Genomic DNA, 18,948 nt, shown 5'->3' on the forward strand with positions numbered 1-18,948 from the left:
CACGATGCCCCTCTCCTGCAGCCCCCTTGCCCAGGGCAGTGAGCTTTACCCGGTGAGCAGCTCCTTCGCTTTTCCCTCGGCCCCTTCCAGCCCAGAAGAGCAGCCAAAAAAAGTTCAGCAAGTGAGTCACCAGCAATGGAAAGACTTGTGCCGCTAAGCCCAGCTCCTGGCCCTGGCTCTTGCAAGTGACACAACCATTTTGGCACTCAGCCCTCGTTCTCTCTTTAATCTATAGATCTATAGGTCTCGTTACTTTGCTCCAGAGATCTCTCGTAACATCACGTGTACGCATACAGTCTCCTCGGTCCCCTTCTCTCCCCAGCGCTGCAGGACAAAATAGGGCTGAAAGAAGAAAACCAGAGGTGACTCTTGAAGCTGCGGGAGCCGGTCTTAAATCCTGACACTTTTTGGACATGAAAAGCTTCGTGGGGGGGAAGAACCAAGCTAAGGAAAGCAGTAAAAGCCTCACGCTTGTCAGGAAGGTAGCGGGGAACGTCATGCCAGCCCTGGTAATTTCCTGGCCGTGGGCAGCCTACAGCTGCGGGACTGCCCTTGAAAATAGGTACGAAAGGCAGCGCGAGAGCAAACGCAATGGGAAATATTACACGCTCACCATCAGCAGGTAGTCTGCGCAGACAGGGAGGGTACGGGCACAGCGGCAGCGAGACTCAGGGGGTACCAGTGCCCCCGGGAGCAGCCCGGAGCGGGGTGCGTTCGTTGGGCACCCGATGGTGTGCAAACGCAAAACATAACGGCAGGAAGACTCCCGGTGTGCCAGACGCTCCCTGTATGAAGACATTTAGACCCAGATGCTTACCAGCGCATCTTTAAATAATTTCCACTCTTTTTTCAGCACGGAGACCTGATTTGATGCCCTACCCCACCTCACGCTGTCTCATTTCCCATAGTTTATAACCCCCTCCCCTCCTTGCCGAGACAACTGTTCCCCAACCCCAGTTGCACCGGCTTTAGCTTCCAGCACTGGCTCTTCCCAGTCCATCTGGGAGAGCTCAGCCTAATCCATAAGGCCTGTGCATTTACACGCAGCAGAGGTTTAAGCAAGGAGAAAGTGTTTCCAGCAGATTCGGGAGAGTTTCTGAACCCAGCAGAATCCCAGGGAAACCCGTCTGTGGCGCTTCGGGAGGTCTGTGGGGAGGAACACAGCCCTGGAAAAAAAAGAAAAGTTGAGAAATTTACTGAGCTTGGCATGGGGCATGGTTGTGCATCAGAGCTGGGTAAACGAAGTTCTCAGGAAAAGGTTGGTTTGGCTCAAGCCAAAACAAACTTTTTCCAAAAGTGAATAAAGAAACCAAAAACCAAATCCACAAATAGCCTCAGTCCCTTCCCTGCTGTTTCCAAAACTCCACTTCTTTTGGTGAATTAACTTTTTGGACCTCCTACAACGAGACGGCCACTGCCGAATACGAACAGAGGAACAGAGAGCACGTTCAAATAAACACTCTCCTTGTGTATATTTGAATCTTTCATCATGTACTAAGTTTCCGTGTAGGACTTTTATTTGTATTTGTAAACTTTGAGATAAAGGTACTTGGAGAGCCTTCTTCTTTCTAACATCACACATCCAAAGAACCAGGGAGCACGAATCCCATACAGACCTGTTTACCTTTTCCCCATGTTTACTTCAACATCCTCCTGCCCAAAACCACCGCCACCAAAGCAAACTGAACACAAACAACCCTCTTAGCGTGATTCCAGTCTGCGGAACGTTCAAGGATTCAATCTACAAATCCAGCCGTAAGACTCCAGACACGATTGCGGGATTGGCAGCAGCGAGAGATTAATCACGTTTAATGATACTTCGCTTTCCCTCCCTCAAATTAATTCAGGTCTTCACGAACCATTTGATTTCAAAACGGGTGAAGAAAGCTGGCAGCAAGATACACCACAAAAATGGGGCTGCTGGGTGCAGAGCAAGCCCAAGGTCATCAAGTGTTAGATCCCCGTTTCCTCACACAGTGCAAAACACGCCAGCAGCCCGATGGGACACAGTTTTGAGACAGAAGAAATCCCAAGCAATCTCCAAATAGAGATGAGAGAAAGCAGAGCGCGTCCATCTTTCTTTGCACCGTGAAATGCAAACTCGGAAGAGACAGTCTGGACATGTGCTAGGAAGGAAGCACATCAGTGTCTCCAAATTTTTCAGTCCGGTATCCCCTGATAACGCAGGCATTACCAAAAGCATCCCAAGAATTGCATCCAGTTATAATTTTACCTGTCACCAGTGAAATAAGGCACTTTTTTTTTTGTCCTGACAAACACTTACTGCAGAGGACAAAGTCTGACAGCTGGCCCAAAACACAGTACATGTCCAGACCTCTTTCAAGTGCTTCTCACCAGGCAGAAGCAATCTCCACCATTTCCACCTCACCCAGGCTCCTACCAGCTGGTTTTTAGGGGGAAACCTGTGGGGTGCAGGCAATACACAGCCTCCCTGAGCAAAAGGGACGCCGAAGCTCTTCCTGCGATCAACTCCTTTTCTGTTTAATAATGGAATAAGCAAAAAGAACACAGAGAAAAATAACCACATTCCTTCAAAAAACGCCTCAAAGAGTTTCCTTGTGAATTATATGCACAGCAAGTCATTTGTGCAGGCTTTTATTTTATCAAAGCCATCCCACTTCCTATGTCAATAAAGGGCCATTACCGGTTACATGATATTTCTGGCTTGTAACTTGATGTCTTGCCCATATTTCATTGCACTGGAATCAAAAATGTCTTGTCTGTGAAGCACGGGTCAAATAATCTGGGTTTTATGGTTGTTGGCAGCTCAGAGATTGGGTGTTTTGGGGTTTTTTTCCTACTCTCTTCCTACACAAATGCTCACTTTCCTAAACCAGTCAACTTCTCTGCCTTCAGTTATCTCTTCTCACCAGTAAAGCAAACCTCCCCCGCTCCCACCCGAATGAAAACCCTGATATTACACACCATGCATCTCCACTGATTGCAGCAGGAACAACAGGCATGGAAACCCACCCAGCCCTGAGCACTTGCAGGTATTTCGGGGGACTGTCAGCAAGGAATGTAACCAAGGACTTATCAGGTCCCCCGAGTGCTTTGCAAACACCTTGAATCTGGCTGAATCCAGGGACTGATCCTGTCTCAAGAGACCGCTTCCTCTTGGATAGACAAATCAAGAGTAGTTTCCCCCAGACCGATGGGGTTACACCAGTGTAAGACCAAATGAGCAGGGGAAGAGACGCCCTGCTGCATCCCTGCTCCGGGATTAATTCTCTGAGCACCTCGGCTTCACGATAGCTTCAGCTCCCGGATGGCAGCTCTGCGATAGCGGAGTTCTGCTGGCTTACAGCAACGAGCAGGGCTTTGTCAGGTTTTATTAATTGCACTGGAACTACCTCCACATTGATGCTTCCTCTTTCTACAGACTTCTTGGTCTCCAGGAGCTGCTGATATTGTGTCCCTCCTCTCGGGCTATTTGATATCATGCTATATTCGATTCTCCTCAGCGCCTTTCTGTGCTTTTCCTGCTGATTGCAGTCCCTCCCATTGCCTTTGTAATTCTTTACCTCTGTGCATCAGCTGCGCAGAGGCTTCCTCCGACTTTCAACCGAAGCCAAAATTGTCCTTGTCCAGCTGGGTCTGCCATTAGTTTTATTTCATTTTCTCGTCCGTCTCGTTCCGGCAGACGAGGATGAGGAGAGACGCTTTGCCGCTGGGCTCCAGTCAGGTTCCCTGCTCCTCTCCTCATAGCTTAGGAAGCACCATAAGCAGGACCAGGTTAGAAATTTCTCCAGATCGTTTTGAATTTGAAGGGGGGGAAAGGTGCAGAGTACCTGGGATCCCAGCTTTGCTGCCTCAGTCTACAGTTTAAGAGATAAATAGGGGCCCTTGTGTTTATTTCACAGCTCTCCAGGGGCTCTTCCAGCACTACATTAAGTGAAAACAGATGAGCTGAGTGCACTAACCTCAATGTCTCCTTGGGACACTGTCTCCAAACCTCTTGGAAGTCAACATCCTTGAAGGAGCACCTCTGATTCCCCGAAAGGTGAGGTTATTCCTAATTAATCTCTCCAGGGCGGCAAGAAGAGGGAGGTGGATTTTTTGCACATGCAACTGAAAAATCCCGGAGATGGCTTTTGGCTGGGCTGCGCTAATAAATAAGGACCAATTTCTGAGAGCATAACTCATGTGGGTGGGAGATAAGAAAGGAATGCAAGTTCCCTCCGAGAACAGCCTAGGAGAAAATTATCCTCCGAGATCAGAGCAGAAATCATCGAGTCAACAGCAGAGGCCAGTCACCAATAATAAATCCGACCTCGGCAGAGCAGACCCTGAATTGGTGGAGCGAGGCACCGTCCCAGCCGGCAGGCAGCAGGAAAGCAGGAGACACGCCAAACTCTTGTCCCTGAGCAAGAGTTTGGTGTTTGCAACACAAACTCCATTTAAACAACAGGCCGTTTATCTCAGCTATGAAGCAAATGCATTCCTCCAAGGTGAGGCAATGGACCCCTCAGACGGGAAACTGTATAGTCCTTCCAGTGGTGGTTTCAGTGGCACTTATTTGGGGAATCATCAGGGAGGAAGAATTCAGGTCCAAGAGGTTTAAAGCTGGAAGGGCTCCCAAGAAGCCTGGTGCTTCTCCGCAGCCACAAGAATTGAGCCTCCTGCTTGCCCTGCTTTTGCATGACTTGTGCCTGCTCCTCATCTACCAAGCGACAGAGGTTCGACTGCCATCTTGACAAAGTCCACCAGTGCTTAAAGAACCTCCTATTGCTTCCAAAGAGCTACATCTTCCTCCGCTCTGTTTTTCTTAGTTAAGCTTTTGGATGGGTTCAAATTATTGTCCATCTTTGAGATATCAGGTAACCTTTATCTCACCACCTCCAAGCTTGCCTACATCATGCTATTGACGTACAGTCCCCATCCGATCACTCAGTTATTCAGAAAGCCAAAATAAGGTGAATTAACCTTCTTGCCCTGTCCTTGACACTCTGGTTGCCTGAATCTTCCCTTCTAGCTTTCACTAGAGAAAGGTTTTCACCACTACTTGTCTTGAAAGATACGGCAGTTCTGGCCCACATGGCTAGTTTGTCCCACCCTATTCCCTTATAACAAGGCGATTCTCAAATATGCAGCTAAATCGTGTCCTGACACATATCCATGTGCCCAGAATTCATTCTGTAATGAAGAAGTTAATTTTTACGTGGGAATCCTGACCTAAATTCTATGATCTGAACAGCCTAAGCTCGGGGAAATTCTCAGTGCCTGTCCTGACCCTTCCAAACCCAAATCTGGTCTTCAACAGAATTTAGGTCTTCTGACCCTAGGTACACACAAAAGCCTGTCAAACACAAAACTGCATCCAGTCCGTGGGCGTAACTAAAAGCCATTCTGCAGGATGTTCCCCATTCCCCGTCGTGCTTTTCCACAGAACTCCCATTCCTGGTCTCCGGGGGCTGCATACACATCTCCCTCTCCTCGTGTTGCAACATTTTTTTTTTTTGGCAGCCGAGCTTTTGTAGCTAGCAGGAGAAATGGGCCGACAAAACTCCTAGCACAGCTTGGTCCCTTCCTGCCATTTCAGGACACTCACTGGTTTCACACTTGCTGCTCTGCCTCGTTATGTCTCTGCAGCCAGGTGACATCATGCTCAGGGATTACAAAATATTCTTCTCTGCTGGCCAGGCGCATAGGACAGCGACAAAACAGATAATTTGGACAGAAATAAGTGAGAACTACACTACACAGCAACAATCCTACTGCTAGTGCTGCTAAAAAACACACCAGCTACAGCAGAGCATCCTCACTCAACTGATGTATATACATCCAGCCTCCAAGTATGCCGCTTTGGTACAGTATCATAGAAAACAGCTCATTCTTATCTCATCTTTGCTATTAAGGATCCTACCCAACATCTAATGAGGGTTTGTTGACACAGGACACTAAGGAACAGCCATCCGAATCCTCCTGGATTATATTAGCTTAATGGTATCAAACCCCCGTGTGGGGTTATGTTCAAATCTTCATTGGCTTTGGGAAGCCTGGGGTCTACAGAGTCCTCTCGTGTGCTCTGGCTGTCCCTCTTGGATTAACACCTTCAGTTAACCCAGAAAAACCCTTTTTGAATGCTTTGGCACAGGCCGGCTGAGATCTTTGCTTCCTTCACACAATGTCAGAGGCAGCAGGACGCACGAGGACAGCGTTAATTGAGAATTAGACCTTGTGCCAGAGGGTCAAGAAGTCATGATTTAAAATTGAATGCCTATCAGGCAAGACAGCAGAAAGACAGTGCTGAGTTTTTCTCCTCCTCCCCCAACCTGTCTGTACTGGGATGGAGGAAAAAGGACACCGGACTTCTGAAAACGGGGGAGCTGAAAAACCCAGCTCTTCCCCAAGGATCTGACTGATGCTGGAGCGCTCACCGCACCTGCTCTGTATTTATAGATCTCACTAGTGGGGAAGAAAAAAAATCAAGGCAATGGGACTGTGGAGAAAACAGGGTGGGAAAATCAGATCTCAGCTATGCAGCACTGCATTTTTCTACAAACATATTAAATAAAACCTTCTATATTAAACCAAAGCCACATTGTTGAAATCCTAAGGGGCTAATCCCGTTTCCTATCTAATCCCGCATCTCCCCAGTGCATCTTCTAACAGGCATTCAGAGATGTGCTCCAAGCAAATGGAGAAACATCCAAAAAATTCACAGCGATCCTTTAGCCCACATGCCTTAAAAGCAATAAAGGAAAGCTTCCCTGAAAGCGAGATATTTGGGGCTTTGCTTTTTACCTATCATCAGAAAACATGCCCTTGTAAGACAGTTACCTGGTGCATCGTCAAATTGGCAGAGACAGGCAATTCTGCCACAGCAGGCACCATGAAATCTGATTCCGGAACAGGGATACGTGTAATAATGAAAGCCTCAGCACTTATGAAGCTAACAAATTGAGTTTCAGCATCAACTTTCCCATTTATTGGCAACCACAGCCTCTGCAATTACACACAGTAATTGTGTAAGAGACTTGCAGGAACAGCTCCATTTCAGAGCTGTGGGCTCTCCTGGGAACCTCAGCTCCCAGCAGTGACTCTCTGTGGCCAGATCTTGCAAGCCATCAGTCAGCACATCCTGACTGACAGGAAAATCATCTGCATCTTTTATGAGAGGGCCATGTCTCTCGATAAGACAGAGTAAGAGGAATAACTTCATGCAAGAAGGGAAGGAGGACTTGGGACACGCATCACTTGAAATTTCAAATCCCAGTTTCAAAGCCACCTTGTTATTCCAGTGGGACTGTGCCAACACAACCGAGGACCCAACTCAGCCCGTTACCTGGACTCCAACACCTCCAAAGTCACTTTTTCCAAAGCCCATTTTCCCCATCCATCACCCTGCCATAAAAAAACCCCCTGCAAACACCCAACATTAAAAACCTGCTGGGACCGCACTGGGATCTGTAGCGGCAAACACCGGCCAACGTGACAGAGACATCACCAAATAGCTATGCAAAGAGCTCTATTTTTAAACCTTCACCTTGGCTACCTATTAACTCCTTTTCTCCTGGGATGAGGTGCAGAGATTCCTTTAAGTTTGCAGAAAGCAACAGCCCCGATTCCTGCCTTTTAACCTTTATGATTTGTTTTCATCTCCAGGAGGGAGAACTGCACCCCCTGGACTTCATTTCAAGGCTCGGCTGTGTTAGTTTTGGACAGGTCCTGAGCCGTTTCATACTTTGCACTGGCACGGATTTGTTATACCAGCTGCTTAATAACAACACACCTGTACGCAAGCTGGGTCTGGGGGCTGCAAAGTAACCCAGCAGCGGTCTTAATTATTGCAGGGCAACACAGTGATGTCGGCATGACCTCATGGTTTACTTTAGCCGGATGATCTGATGCGATGAAGAGCACGTGTTTTCTCAGCTGGCCGTGGCCCCTCCAGGAGACCGGACTGACCTGTGGGCTAAACCTCTGGTCCAGAGGTGGACACCTGTATCGAGGAACTGGAGCCGTTCACCCAGCCTTAATGAAGTTGCATCTCTTCCCTGTTGATGTCTAATCAGTTTTCCTCTTGGAAAGATTTATTCTAAGTGGTTTGGGATTTGGTTTGGCTTTCAAAACTGATGAAAAGACTCTCATTCTCTCTTTTGGAAGTCTGTGCCTTACTACGGCTGCCTACAACGGGCCAGGAAGCTACAAACCCAATGGCATCCACATAAAGACTGGGAAAACATCCCTGCAGCAGGCCGAAGGCTCGCGCAGGAAAATATGAGACACATTTACGTAATAATTATAACTCACACTCGCACAGAACCTTTCAGCAGGGGATTAAAAAGCACTTTGCGAACATTATCGACCACAACTCTTCTACGAGGTGGGTACGATCCCCCTTTCTCTACTGGAGAGGCCGAGGCAGAGAGAGGTGTTTTTCCAGCCCATGCTTTCAGAAGGCAGCCTGCACCTTTGGAGGCCTCAGTGTTTGGGTGCTAAAAACAAAATCACAGGGGAAGGTGACTTCCCCGCTGGATTCAGCGCCTGCATTTCAGAGGTGACAGTTTGGGTTTCAATGATCAGTATCCTCGTGAACCAGCTCGGAAATTTTTTGAGGAAGGCAACCAGAGGGCTCGTGCATCAAATAGCAGCACCCACTTTTGCAAATAAGAACATAGAAGAAACTTTAAAATTAGGACTGGGATCCTGGAGTTGTAATTACCAAAGCTTGCATATAAATGCATTATTACAGCATTATTGTACTAGCTAGGAGAAAGACAACATGCTTTTTTCAGTCTTCATGCTTTAGGGAATAACCAGATGCACTGTGGAGCACAGTTCACCTCATCTTCATTAACATTTAGATTAATAGATTTTTACTCTTCCCCCAAAAGCTAATTACTGAAGTGGAAGATACCAAGCCACACCAGACACAAAAAATTTTGGATTCACCCCACTTAGAACACTCCAGAAGATCATCTCCTCCCTCTTCCCTTGCAAACAGGACTCAGGACAACACAGAAGCCAGGAGCTACCAACACGAGAGGAAGGAGTCACCACCGCTCTCCCAAGCCATCTCCTAAAACCATGGCCATAGAGGGGTTTTGCAATGGTCCAATACATGCCCTGGAGAAGGAGTGTTCATTTACAGACTGCTCTTGGAGACCTTGGAATGCCACGGGGAAGCTGACATTTAGACACGTTACGGCCGAGAGGAAAGGTGGCCCAGAGCTTGCTGCAAGGGTTAATTCACCAGCCCTGCTCCCAGTACAAACATGTACAGACCTCAATTATGCTACCCGTGTTTTAAAAGGGCCGTAAAACATATATTGCATTGGCAAGATAGTCGAAAGCACCCTTGGGACTTGTGCTCTGAACTCCTTAAAGAGGTTTGACTCAATTTGATTTTTATTTTTTGTTTGGGAATTTTTTTTTTTTTAACTTATCTAATACATCTACATGATTGTGAGGTATGCGCATAAGCTCTGGGAGATTAAAGAACTCCTATGTGTAAGTACTCTACCTATATAAATAGATCACACCGGCCCAGAGGTATGGCTTTCAAAATACCCGAGTGTCTGTTGCCCATCTCCCACAGCACGTCTCCCAAGTCCCGAAAGCCCGGGCTCCCAGCTCACCAGGTGCTTTGGAAAGCTTTGCTCTAGACCACTCCAGCCTCAGAGTTTTTCCCCAATTTCAGCACAACCGCACCTCAGGCACGCGGGAGTAGCCTTAAAACGTGGCTGTATTCAGCAAAGTAACTGCATAAAAATGACACCTCATTACCACAAACATCTGCCCCGCATGTTTCTGGTGAGTCACATTCGCTGCGTTTACCGAGCAGAAACACAAACACATGTTTTTACTCCTCTGACCAACACGGTGCCAGTGCAACTCGGGAAAAGCCCGTGAGGGTCTCCGCTGCCTCCCGTTGTCATCACAAAACAGCCGGCTCCGCAGTCCGCATGGTAACAAACCAACATCCCCCTTCCCCACACAACACCCTTCGCTCTAACAAACACTCTTAGACCTTTTACAGGTACGGAGGCAGAGGCGCTGGGGTCCAAAAGGCTTTTCCTAAGATCAAGAACAGATTGATGAAAGAGCTTTTCGTAATATTCAAATGCCGACGTCTGCAGCAATAGGGGTTGCAAAACTTTGGATACTCTTGATATGACCGTCCCTTTCATAAATTTGCAACCTTGAGGTAAGCTCTAGGCTTAATAGCGTGTTATTGCATTAGGCTAAGCATGAATAATATGCAGAGAGGCCTGCTGAGTAGCTTTGGGAGCGGCTGTTGTTATTATTGAGTTGGGAAACTGAGGCACAAAGCCATGATGAGCAAAGGCCTGCTGTAATTTAAGACAAGTTCAGAGCTCAATATACAGAAGTATTGAGTAATATTAAAAAGCAGAATGAAACCTATACGCAGGCGCTTCTGGTTGAGATGAAGATGCCACCTTTTCTATTTAGGTGAAATAGAAACCCAGGGAGTCTCATAACCCGTTCCGCCTGACAAAACAATGCTTTCCCATACCGCAAGGCCACTGAACGAGGCAACGAACGATTAGTGGTATCAAAAACCAAACTGAGTTCCCCATCCGCACCCCAGTGCCTTTCCAAAGGACTCTGGCTAAAACACAGCAGCGTAACCCAGGGTTTTTGTAAGAAAATGCCTTCTCCAACCTTCACCTACACCACGGAGAGACCAAGGAGAGCAGACTCACGCTGGTGAAGCTGGGAGATCTGCAAGGGAAACGGACACTCAGAGTATGACTTGAGTAATCCAGGTGTTTCTAAACCTCTGTGCAACACAAAACTGAGGCCTGGACCCAAACCTGCAGCAATTTAAGTATTATGGGTTGGGTCCAGCTTGCAACAATGCCTCAGCAGTTGCTTGCTGATGGCATCCACGCTGCAGGGTTGCAGCCAAGGAAAGCCAAGTTAAACTCTGCTCGAGTTTAACTGAGCAATATGAGATTATCCATCACTAAAACGCATCCATGGTTTTATCTTATGGCACCAGGATCTACAACAGCCTGGAAAAAGCCTCGAGAAATAAGTTTTGTTTCAACAAAATACTCGGGACCCGCAAAACCTGACAAAAACCCCTGTTCAGCAATCATCCTCAAAAACTCTGTGAAACAAGCCTTGAAGTCACTTACTAGAGCACCAGCACTGCAGCATTTTGTCACAACTTAATGCATCAGGTCAGCTATTAGTTATTTGTTAAGAGAAAAACACCAAGACAGCCCCGGTCTCCCCCAAACACTGTGCAAAGGCTCCAGCCCAGTCCTGCCTTCCAAAAGCAGCAAAGGGCAAGTCAGAGCCAGGACAGGGCAGGTTTTTTGGGCTGAAAAGGACTATAATTGAAACTCAGAGGTTCTTCTGACCTGCACTTCATCATGTGTTTCTCATTTTGACCCTTCCTCATTTTGTACCCTCCTCCACTTGCCACTGAGGGTGGTAACACAACCTCTGAGCTTTGATGGTGTCCAGAGTCCATCCGAGATCACGCTTTGGCATCTCCATACAGCTTATCCCAGCCAAAAATGGCACACAGGGCACAAGCTCTGATTAGGAAAAGCTGTTTCACCATGTCCTGTAATTGCATTTCAACTGGTGGATTCTGCCAGGAATAGTTTATTTTGGGTTTTTTCAAAACAAAGCTAAAGGAGAAAAGTGTGTGATTTTTATTACTGGTGAAAGGTGCTGGATTTGCATTCATCAAGGAAGCACAGGATTGTGAAATGAGTTGGAGAGAACCAATTTCCCTATCTGATGAAGTTGTGCAGTATCCTGAATTTCTTCACATGCACATCACAGGAGCAGAATTACTCAGAATTACTTTTTTAAAAAAAAGAATTTTATATTAGGTGTTATAACAAAGTTATCAGCTTCCGACTGTAAACCAGAATATCCAACTTAAGAATTGTCAAAATAAAAGCATTCATATTTCTCCCCTGAGATTTTCAGTAGAAAAAAAACCACATTTCGTGCAGGAATTTTCAAGGATTGAGAAACTTTTAACCAAAATCCCTCAAGAAGAGGCTAATATTCAGCATGGTAAACAAGCCTCAGTTGGGGTTGAATCCTAATTTTACATCTGCAGAAGAGTACTGTTGATGAAGACCCCACCCGTGGCTTATACTGTCTTCCCACCTCTGATGGGGTAATGGCTGGTGGTATTATCCCATAAACTGTTAAATAAACCATCTGGGTTTTAAACACCTGCCACCCTACTAGTAAAAGCGCATCAGCCAATAAATAATTTTGGGGAAATGGGAAGAAGGAAGCAAATTTCTGCACTGATGGTGGTGGTGGAGGCGATGACTGAGGTGGAGATGGGGTAAAGACAACTCTGAACCCAACTCCACCTTCAGCTAAAGCATCCCTGACTGCAACCAACTGCAACAGCAGCTTCAGGTGACAGCTCTAAAATCATGGTATACACATGCATTTCAACTTGCTCTTCCATTACAGAGGCAAAAGAGCACGTAAGCAAATCCTGTTCTATGGGAAAGAAAATAAAAGCGCTCTGCTGGACTTTCAGCACAAACTCTGCAAGTCAGGGAAGCGTCCCCATCGCAGGGTCTCTGCGGTCCCTTCTCCAACACCCATTCTGTTAGTCAACACACGAGCACAGACCAAGCACAGGAATCTACGGTTTCAAAGCAAACACCCAGAGCTGGGGTTGCTTTTCACCATCAGTGTTCTCTCCATTTATCTTGGCCAGTGAAGAACTTGCACTCTCGATTAATTTTGTTTAGGGGAGCAGCAGTTAATTCCAGGCCACAGAGTTCTGACAGGACATGTGGATGGAAACCATCATTGCTGAGCATGCCAGTGCTGCTAGGAAGTCTTCTTCGGAGAAGTCCCCAGAACTGCTGAACCCTTCCCAGGGCACAGCCGGCTGCACCAAAGCTTTAGCGTCGCCCAACAAAAAGCTGTCCTGCAAAGAATAGGGCTGGGAAAGAGTTTAGGCGGTGCCAGGATGCGATCGTTCCAAAGAACTCAGAAACCACAAAATAACTTCCCCAGTCATGTACAAAAACAATCATTTTGGAAGAGCCTCCTGTGAGTACATATACTCATTTACACTGTTGTTATTATTATACATGTTATTCTCCATTGGTGATGAAATCCATATGTCTGCTTTTCCCTTCGTTCTTTCTACATTACTATCTGAGGCTTTGATTTATTTCCTGGCTTTCTAAATTGATTATTCAGAGCCATATAGGAGGGAAAACATGATACTAGAGACCCAGAGACAAAGTCATAAGCAAAAACAAAGGTGGGGGGAGGAAAAAAAAAAAGGAGAGACCACAGTGCCAAGTATCACACATCTGTAGTGTCTCTCAACAGAGGTGAGGGAAAACATTGAGCTGTTCTCCGAAATTAAACAGACAGGGATTTATTGCAAAAACTACGGCAAACTAAACTTATTGGGCAAGGGTTAAGAAACTAAGGACTCGATCTTATAAACACTGAAGCACATACTTAGCTTGATTTCGACATCAAAGCCGACTCACGTGAGTAAAGTTATTGAGCATGTGTTTGCAGGGCATGAGGGGTTAGCGTCACACTCATAAAAGTCTGAAAAGGCTGGGGTAGAGAGCGCAAATAAGCAAGGATTAAAAAATAACCAAAATAGAGAAAGCTGGCAAGGAAATCTTGGCAGCTAAAATAATAATAGTAAAAACCCCACATAAATTAAGACATTGTTAACATTATATATGCAAGGGATCCTCAATCCAGACGGAGCAATGAGACGGTCTTGCTGTTGGGACCTTTGTTCTTTATCATCCCTCTTGTTGCACGTCTAATACTAGAGCCTCGTATATGAGAAAACAGCTTTACTTGCTTAAAACTTCTCACCCAAGTAAGACAGCCTGCAGAGCAGCACGACTGCAGGATCAGCACTGATGGTTAAATCTTCCCAGAAGGACCTTCTCTTCCTTGACGGGTTCTTTCTGCTGTAACAGTGCCTGATGCCAGTGCGCAGATGGAACAAAAAGGTTGTTTAAAACTAAGATGACTTATCTACACAGCGAAAGCCAGGCTGACCTCTGGTCCTATTACTGTTGCATCACTGGTGGAGTACCTTCAAGCTCCCATCGTAGATGAGGCCCACACATCAACGCACCCCCAGTAATCTCAGCTTCACTGCAGTAACAGAACTACAGAGCAGATCTAACTAAGCAAGCCTGAAATGTTCCTGCAGGTACCATGACACAGCCCACCATGAGCCACCTCACAAGTTCTCCTCTTACAGAAAATCTCAGGAAAAAAATGAATGAGTCATAGAAAGTTTATTATGGTTCAAAAAAGCCCTTTCAAATAGCTCTGTCCAGCAAAACCTCACCCATTTACTGCCCTTGTTCTGAGCTGGCAGGAGTTGGACAAGAGCAACACTTTGAAATGTCAAGCTCAAGCTGGAGAAAGTTAGACAGCAAGAAAGTGAGGAAAAACCCACTTACCCACAACTTGCAAGTTTCCTGTGGGAAAATTAGAAGTTTTTTGTGTGTGTGGAAGGCTGTCAAAAAAGGGATTTTTCCCATAACTTTCTTTCAGGAGAAATGCTGGAGTTGCAGCCAGCTCTATTCTAAAAGCTCTTCAGTTTCCAGTATTAGGCTGGGAATATATTAAAAATAAGCTTCTTTGGAAGAGTGCTGGTATTTCTAACTCCTAATAGAGCTGATTTTAGGACCAGCATGAATGGTGATTAGGAGTTTTTAGAAAACTGTCGATGGGAGATACAGCAGCACAGATGAAAAACGTCAGTGGGAGTTTTGGAGTACAGTTTAGCTCCTGTTCCCTTCTCCAAGCTATTTCCTCTGCTGTATTTCTCAGATACAAATTATTAATTATTCTCAGAGAGACGAGAACGAGATTGTCTGTCTCTGCCGTGCATTGTCCACTTAAAGCATGGTCTATCAAACTTTGGCCAAGGAGCTTGACCACTTTGCTTCTTCAGCCACCTATTCCTCTGCTATAAACACCTACCCCAGACCGCTCACAGCAGCCAGACATCCAAAACACCAACCCTGACATACAAGTCCCCTCTTAAGGGGAGCAGTGGGAGCTGCTCACTGTCCTGGCTGCTGGCAACAACCGTTCTCCTTCAGTCATCTGCCCTCCTTGTTTCTTTACTCTGTTTCAGATTGGTGCGAGGTCCCACCAACTCCATGTTGGGCTGGGAGAGGTCTGCTGCTGACCCCTTGGAAGCTGATTTGCCCAAGAGGCAGCTTCTGCTGGTTATCGCGCATCAGCGTTTGCTATTTCTGGGCCCTGCTCCTCCACCAACTCATTCTTAAATAATTCGAGGGAGACTTTGTCCCTTTTTAAGGCAGTTGAGGGATGAAATCCTCACAGCTCACATACTAGAGGACAGTTCTTTCCATTGCTCCCATGGAAAATGAGCAGCACACCAGAGCTGACAAGAGATGGCGATTTCCTGTAATTTAAGGAAAGTCACATCACCACACAAGAAATTTCATCAAGTAACTTGTTTAGAGGTTCCTCTCCTCATTTGTTCACTGAAAAAGGCTAACAATAGAAGTGGAAGAAAGCAAAGCTGGCCACAAAGAGAAATTTGTTAAAGTCAAAACCTTGCTCTCCTGGAAGAGTTGAAATGAGAATCCCATAGCACTGCACCCCACTAAAACCCAAGGCACATTTGCTAGAGCAGTGGATCTCAGACCATCAATATCTAAGGACTAGATCAGCACAAACTACATGCAAAAAGGAATGTGGTGCATTTTTATCCCCAACTGCTTCCAGCAACCATTAACTTCCTTCCTCTGCTCTTGAACTGTCTGGGTTTTCAGCATTTGGTACCATATCCCATACTCGGAATTGGCAGGAAGATTAAAAAAGTCTGTAGCTCTTGTCTTCACGAAGCATTGCAAAGGGATCATGTCATGGCTAATCCCTCCCCCACCACCTATCACTTATTATTACAAGAAAACTAAGTCGCCTTGGAACCAGGAAAGTCCTCTTTTTTTTTTTCATCTTAAGATTGTCTCCGCTTACAATCTACAGCGTAACGTTAAACCTCTCTCTCCAGTAACGCTAGCCCCGCTGGGCGTCTGATCTCACCAGCGAAGAACCGTCCCACCAGAGCCACGGAAGTGCCGGCAGACAGAAATACAGGATCCAGACTTTGGCTCCATGAGACAGGGAGACTACCTTGTGTTCTGATAAGACACAGCAGAAGGAAGAAGAAGCCCTAGGGATTTTTCAAGACTCCGTGAAGGCTTACAGCTGGATGAGAGCGCAAACGCAAGGCTCAGTAGTTAGAGCCATAGAGATATTGCAAGAGAATACATCTCTTCCCTTGGAGATACCATCTGGGCCAACAAATAGTAACCTGACAGGGGCTGTGGTTACTGAGCTATGCTAGGTAACACCCTCGTACTGTCACCAAGACCTAGACTCACCCTTCTCCACTTTCCCAGAAGTCTAACCTTTTTCTGGGCATTGCTTTATTTTTTTGCAGAACAGTTTCTTGCCGTTGCCCTGCAGATAGTTTGTTGCAATACACTTTCGCACCCGCATCGATGACAGCATCCTCTCTGCTCCTTTAATTAGTCACGGCCATTTACAGACACCCTGAATGAAATCCTGCAGCATCCCTTTGCTTCTCTAACCACTACAAGCATAAAGCAGATGGTACCAACAACGTTGAGGTTTACCAACACTTCGCAAGGGAAGAACCATGACTAGATACAAGCTTGGAATAAATAGAGAAAGCCTATTTGCCCCCCCCATTACAATGCAGAGGCATGAGCAGACACCAAGGACTCTGACTCCCAGCTCTGTGGTGTGTCCAGCCTGGGAATACCAGTAATTTTGCCTGCTCCGTGGCTTCTCGCCACAAATAAAAGCGATCATGCTTCAGGGGCTGCGCTCTCTTCCCATAGACGAGCTGCCTCTGCACATTCCCAAACAAAGCATTACACTATGTGAAAAGAAGGCAGAAGCCCTGCAAAGCCCATCCCGCTGGCTAAGACAGGAAATATCTCCCATCATCTCAGCTAATCCTCCACCAATACAATGAGAAATGATGTCCAACAGCCGCCAAAAGATTATTAAGTGAGGAACAAAAATACTGCACCGCCCATTGCAACAGAGCCAAAGGCAATAAAAGGGGAAACACAAACTGCAGCCAATGGCTGGAAGGAGGAGGGGGCAAGGAGAAGCAGCAAACAGCAGGCAATGCCTTCAGCAAAGCCCCAGCGTTGGAGTACAGGTGGTTCGAGGACACAACAGCTTAACCCCAGCTCCCCAGGAGGCCGTATCATCCTTTTTGCTGCAGTGATGCACCCGTGTTGCTGGAAAACAGGCTCACATTTCTGACAAGTTGACACATACACAGGAGAGGGCAAGAGGACTAAAGCAAGGCCGACGCATTGATGTTAAGATAGGAGCAGACTTGAGCACGCGAGCTGCCAGACACAAGCCAGAAAGGTCTCCCCGGCCACGCAAGTTCAGGTAACACCACGTTTCACAGCAACATGCCAGCTTGACCTTGCATTTTCTGTACGTTTAACAGCTTCTCTCCTCAGGTTTGGCTATAATAGGACACACAAGCCATGAGTTGAGTTCAAGGTATGCCCAAGACCTGCCTCCAGCTTACATAGAGCTTCTAGCAACAGGAGACATCACTAGCAGGGTCCCTACCCATGCATCCTACCACAGCAACACTGTTTTCCCCCTTTTACCAGCACACTTGACTAATGGATTGGCTTTAGCTGCAAGGATGCAACCAGAACAGCCATCTGCAAATACTTTGCTAACTACATTCAGGAAGCTGATGCTGCTTACAGATATTTCAGCACCAGGATATTAAGAGCTCTGGGTTACCTGGGATAATCACACATAGCTCAGCATTAAGCATGCCAGCTACTTTTAGGAGTACGGCATTTGGATGCCGTACCAAAATTCTCGCAACATCTCCCTACTGCTCCTCTCCCCAGTGCTCGAGAAGGTCTGTGAAGTTAAACAAGGCATTTGGATGGACAGCACTGAGGGAAACTTGGCATCTGCTTCAATACCAGCCTCCAAAAAAACATTTCCCAGGTTGAATAACTTGTTTTTCAAGGCAGCATTCCCTGAGATTTTTTTTGTTGTTGTTGTGGTTTTAACAAGTGCATTTAAGGCAAATAGATTTAACTCTTGCAGAAGCAGCATAGATAAGCCCTCTTCCCTTCGCTCCCTCTTGGAGAAAATTCTTCCACTTTTAGTGTTTTTACAGAGTTCGCATACACAGTCCCATCACACTGCTACCACGGGAAATCTTACTTTAGGGAATTTATCAGGAAAAAATTATTCCACCAAGAAGGTTTAGACTTACTTTTTCTTCCCATGCGACAAGAAAAATAAAACCCTCTAATTTTGTGCTTGAATCCACATTTTCAGTCAGAAGCAGTGTTTTGAAGTTTCATGTTTTATCTCAGCGGAAAGTGCTCCTATTGTAAAGCCCACCCTTAGCGTTCGGATCTTCCGTTTGACCTTCTCAACACATTGCTCTCATCCTATATGGCCACCTCACCCACCGTCTGACCACTATACCATCCTCACAGCCCAGGAGGCTCCTTAGCTGACAGCGCCAAGCGATGAAGTGCTTTAGCCTCAACCGCCTGCATAGCTCTTAGTGACAGGGAATATTAAAAAAAGTTGGGTTTTTTTCAGCCTACAGCTTGCAGACACCCCCAAATACCCTTGCACACCTAATATTTCATCAGCTTTTCTACATCTGTGCTGGTTTATCCTTATCTTCCTTTAGCCAGCAATTCTTCCACTGCCACAGAGCAGAGCTCTGATTCAGACAAGAGCTGTGCTCTGCAGCGACAGCAGTGCCACTTGCCAATCCCCAACAGCTGTAGCCAGACTTAATCCCCTGTATAGACAAAGGCCTGGGAAAAAACCATAATTGGCCTTAATTTGTTGGTTGCTTACATTTTTGATAATGAACAC

General features: G+C 46.3%; 1 protein-coding gene across 1 annotated transcript in view; it reads right to left on the bottom strand.

Moving 5' to 3' along the window:
* SNX19 (sorting nexin 19) overlaps window positions 1-18,948 on the bottom strand; it is a 123,438-nt gene that overhangs the window by 47,170 nt on the left and 57,320 nt on the right. The window contains exons 13-14 of the mRNA XM_054802858.1: window positions 1,042-1,166; window positions 614-785 (exon numbers count right to left, since the gene is read on the bottom strand). The gene's annotated coding sequence lies outside the window, so the exon portion shown is untranslated. The remainder of the gene's footprint in view (window positions 1-613; window positions 786-1,041; window positions 1,167-18,948) is intronic.

The sequence above is a fragment of the Grus americana genome, chromosome 24 (assembly GCF_028858705.1).
Source record: "Grus americana isolate bGruAme1 chromosome 24, bGruAme1.mat, whole genome shotgun sequence".
In the NCBI taxonomy this organism is placed as follows: domain Eukaryota; kingdom Metazoa; phylum Chordata; class Aves; order Gruiformes; family Gruidae; genus Grus; species Grus americana.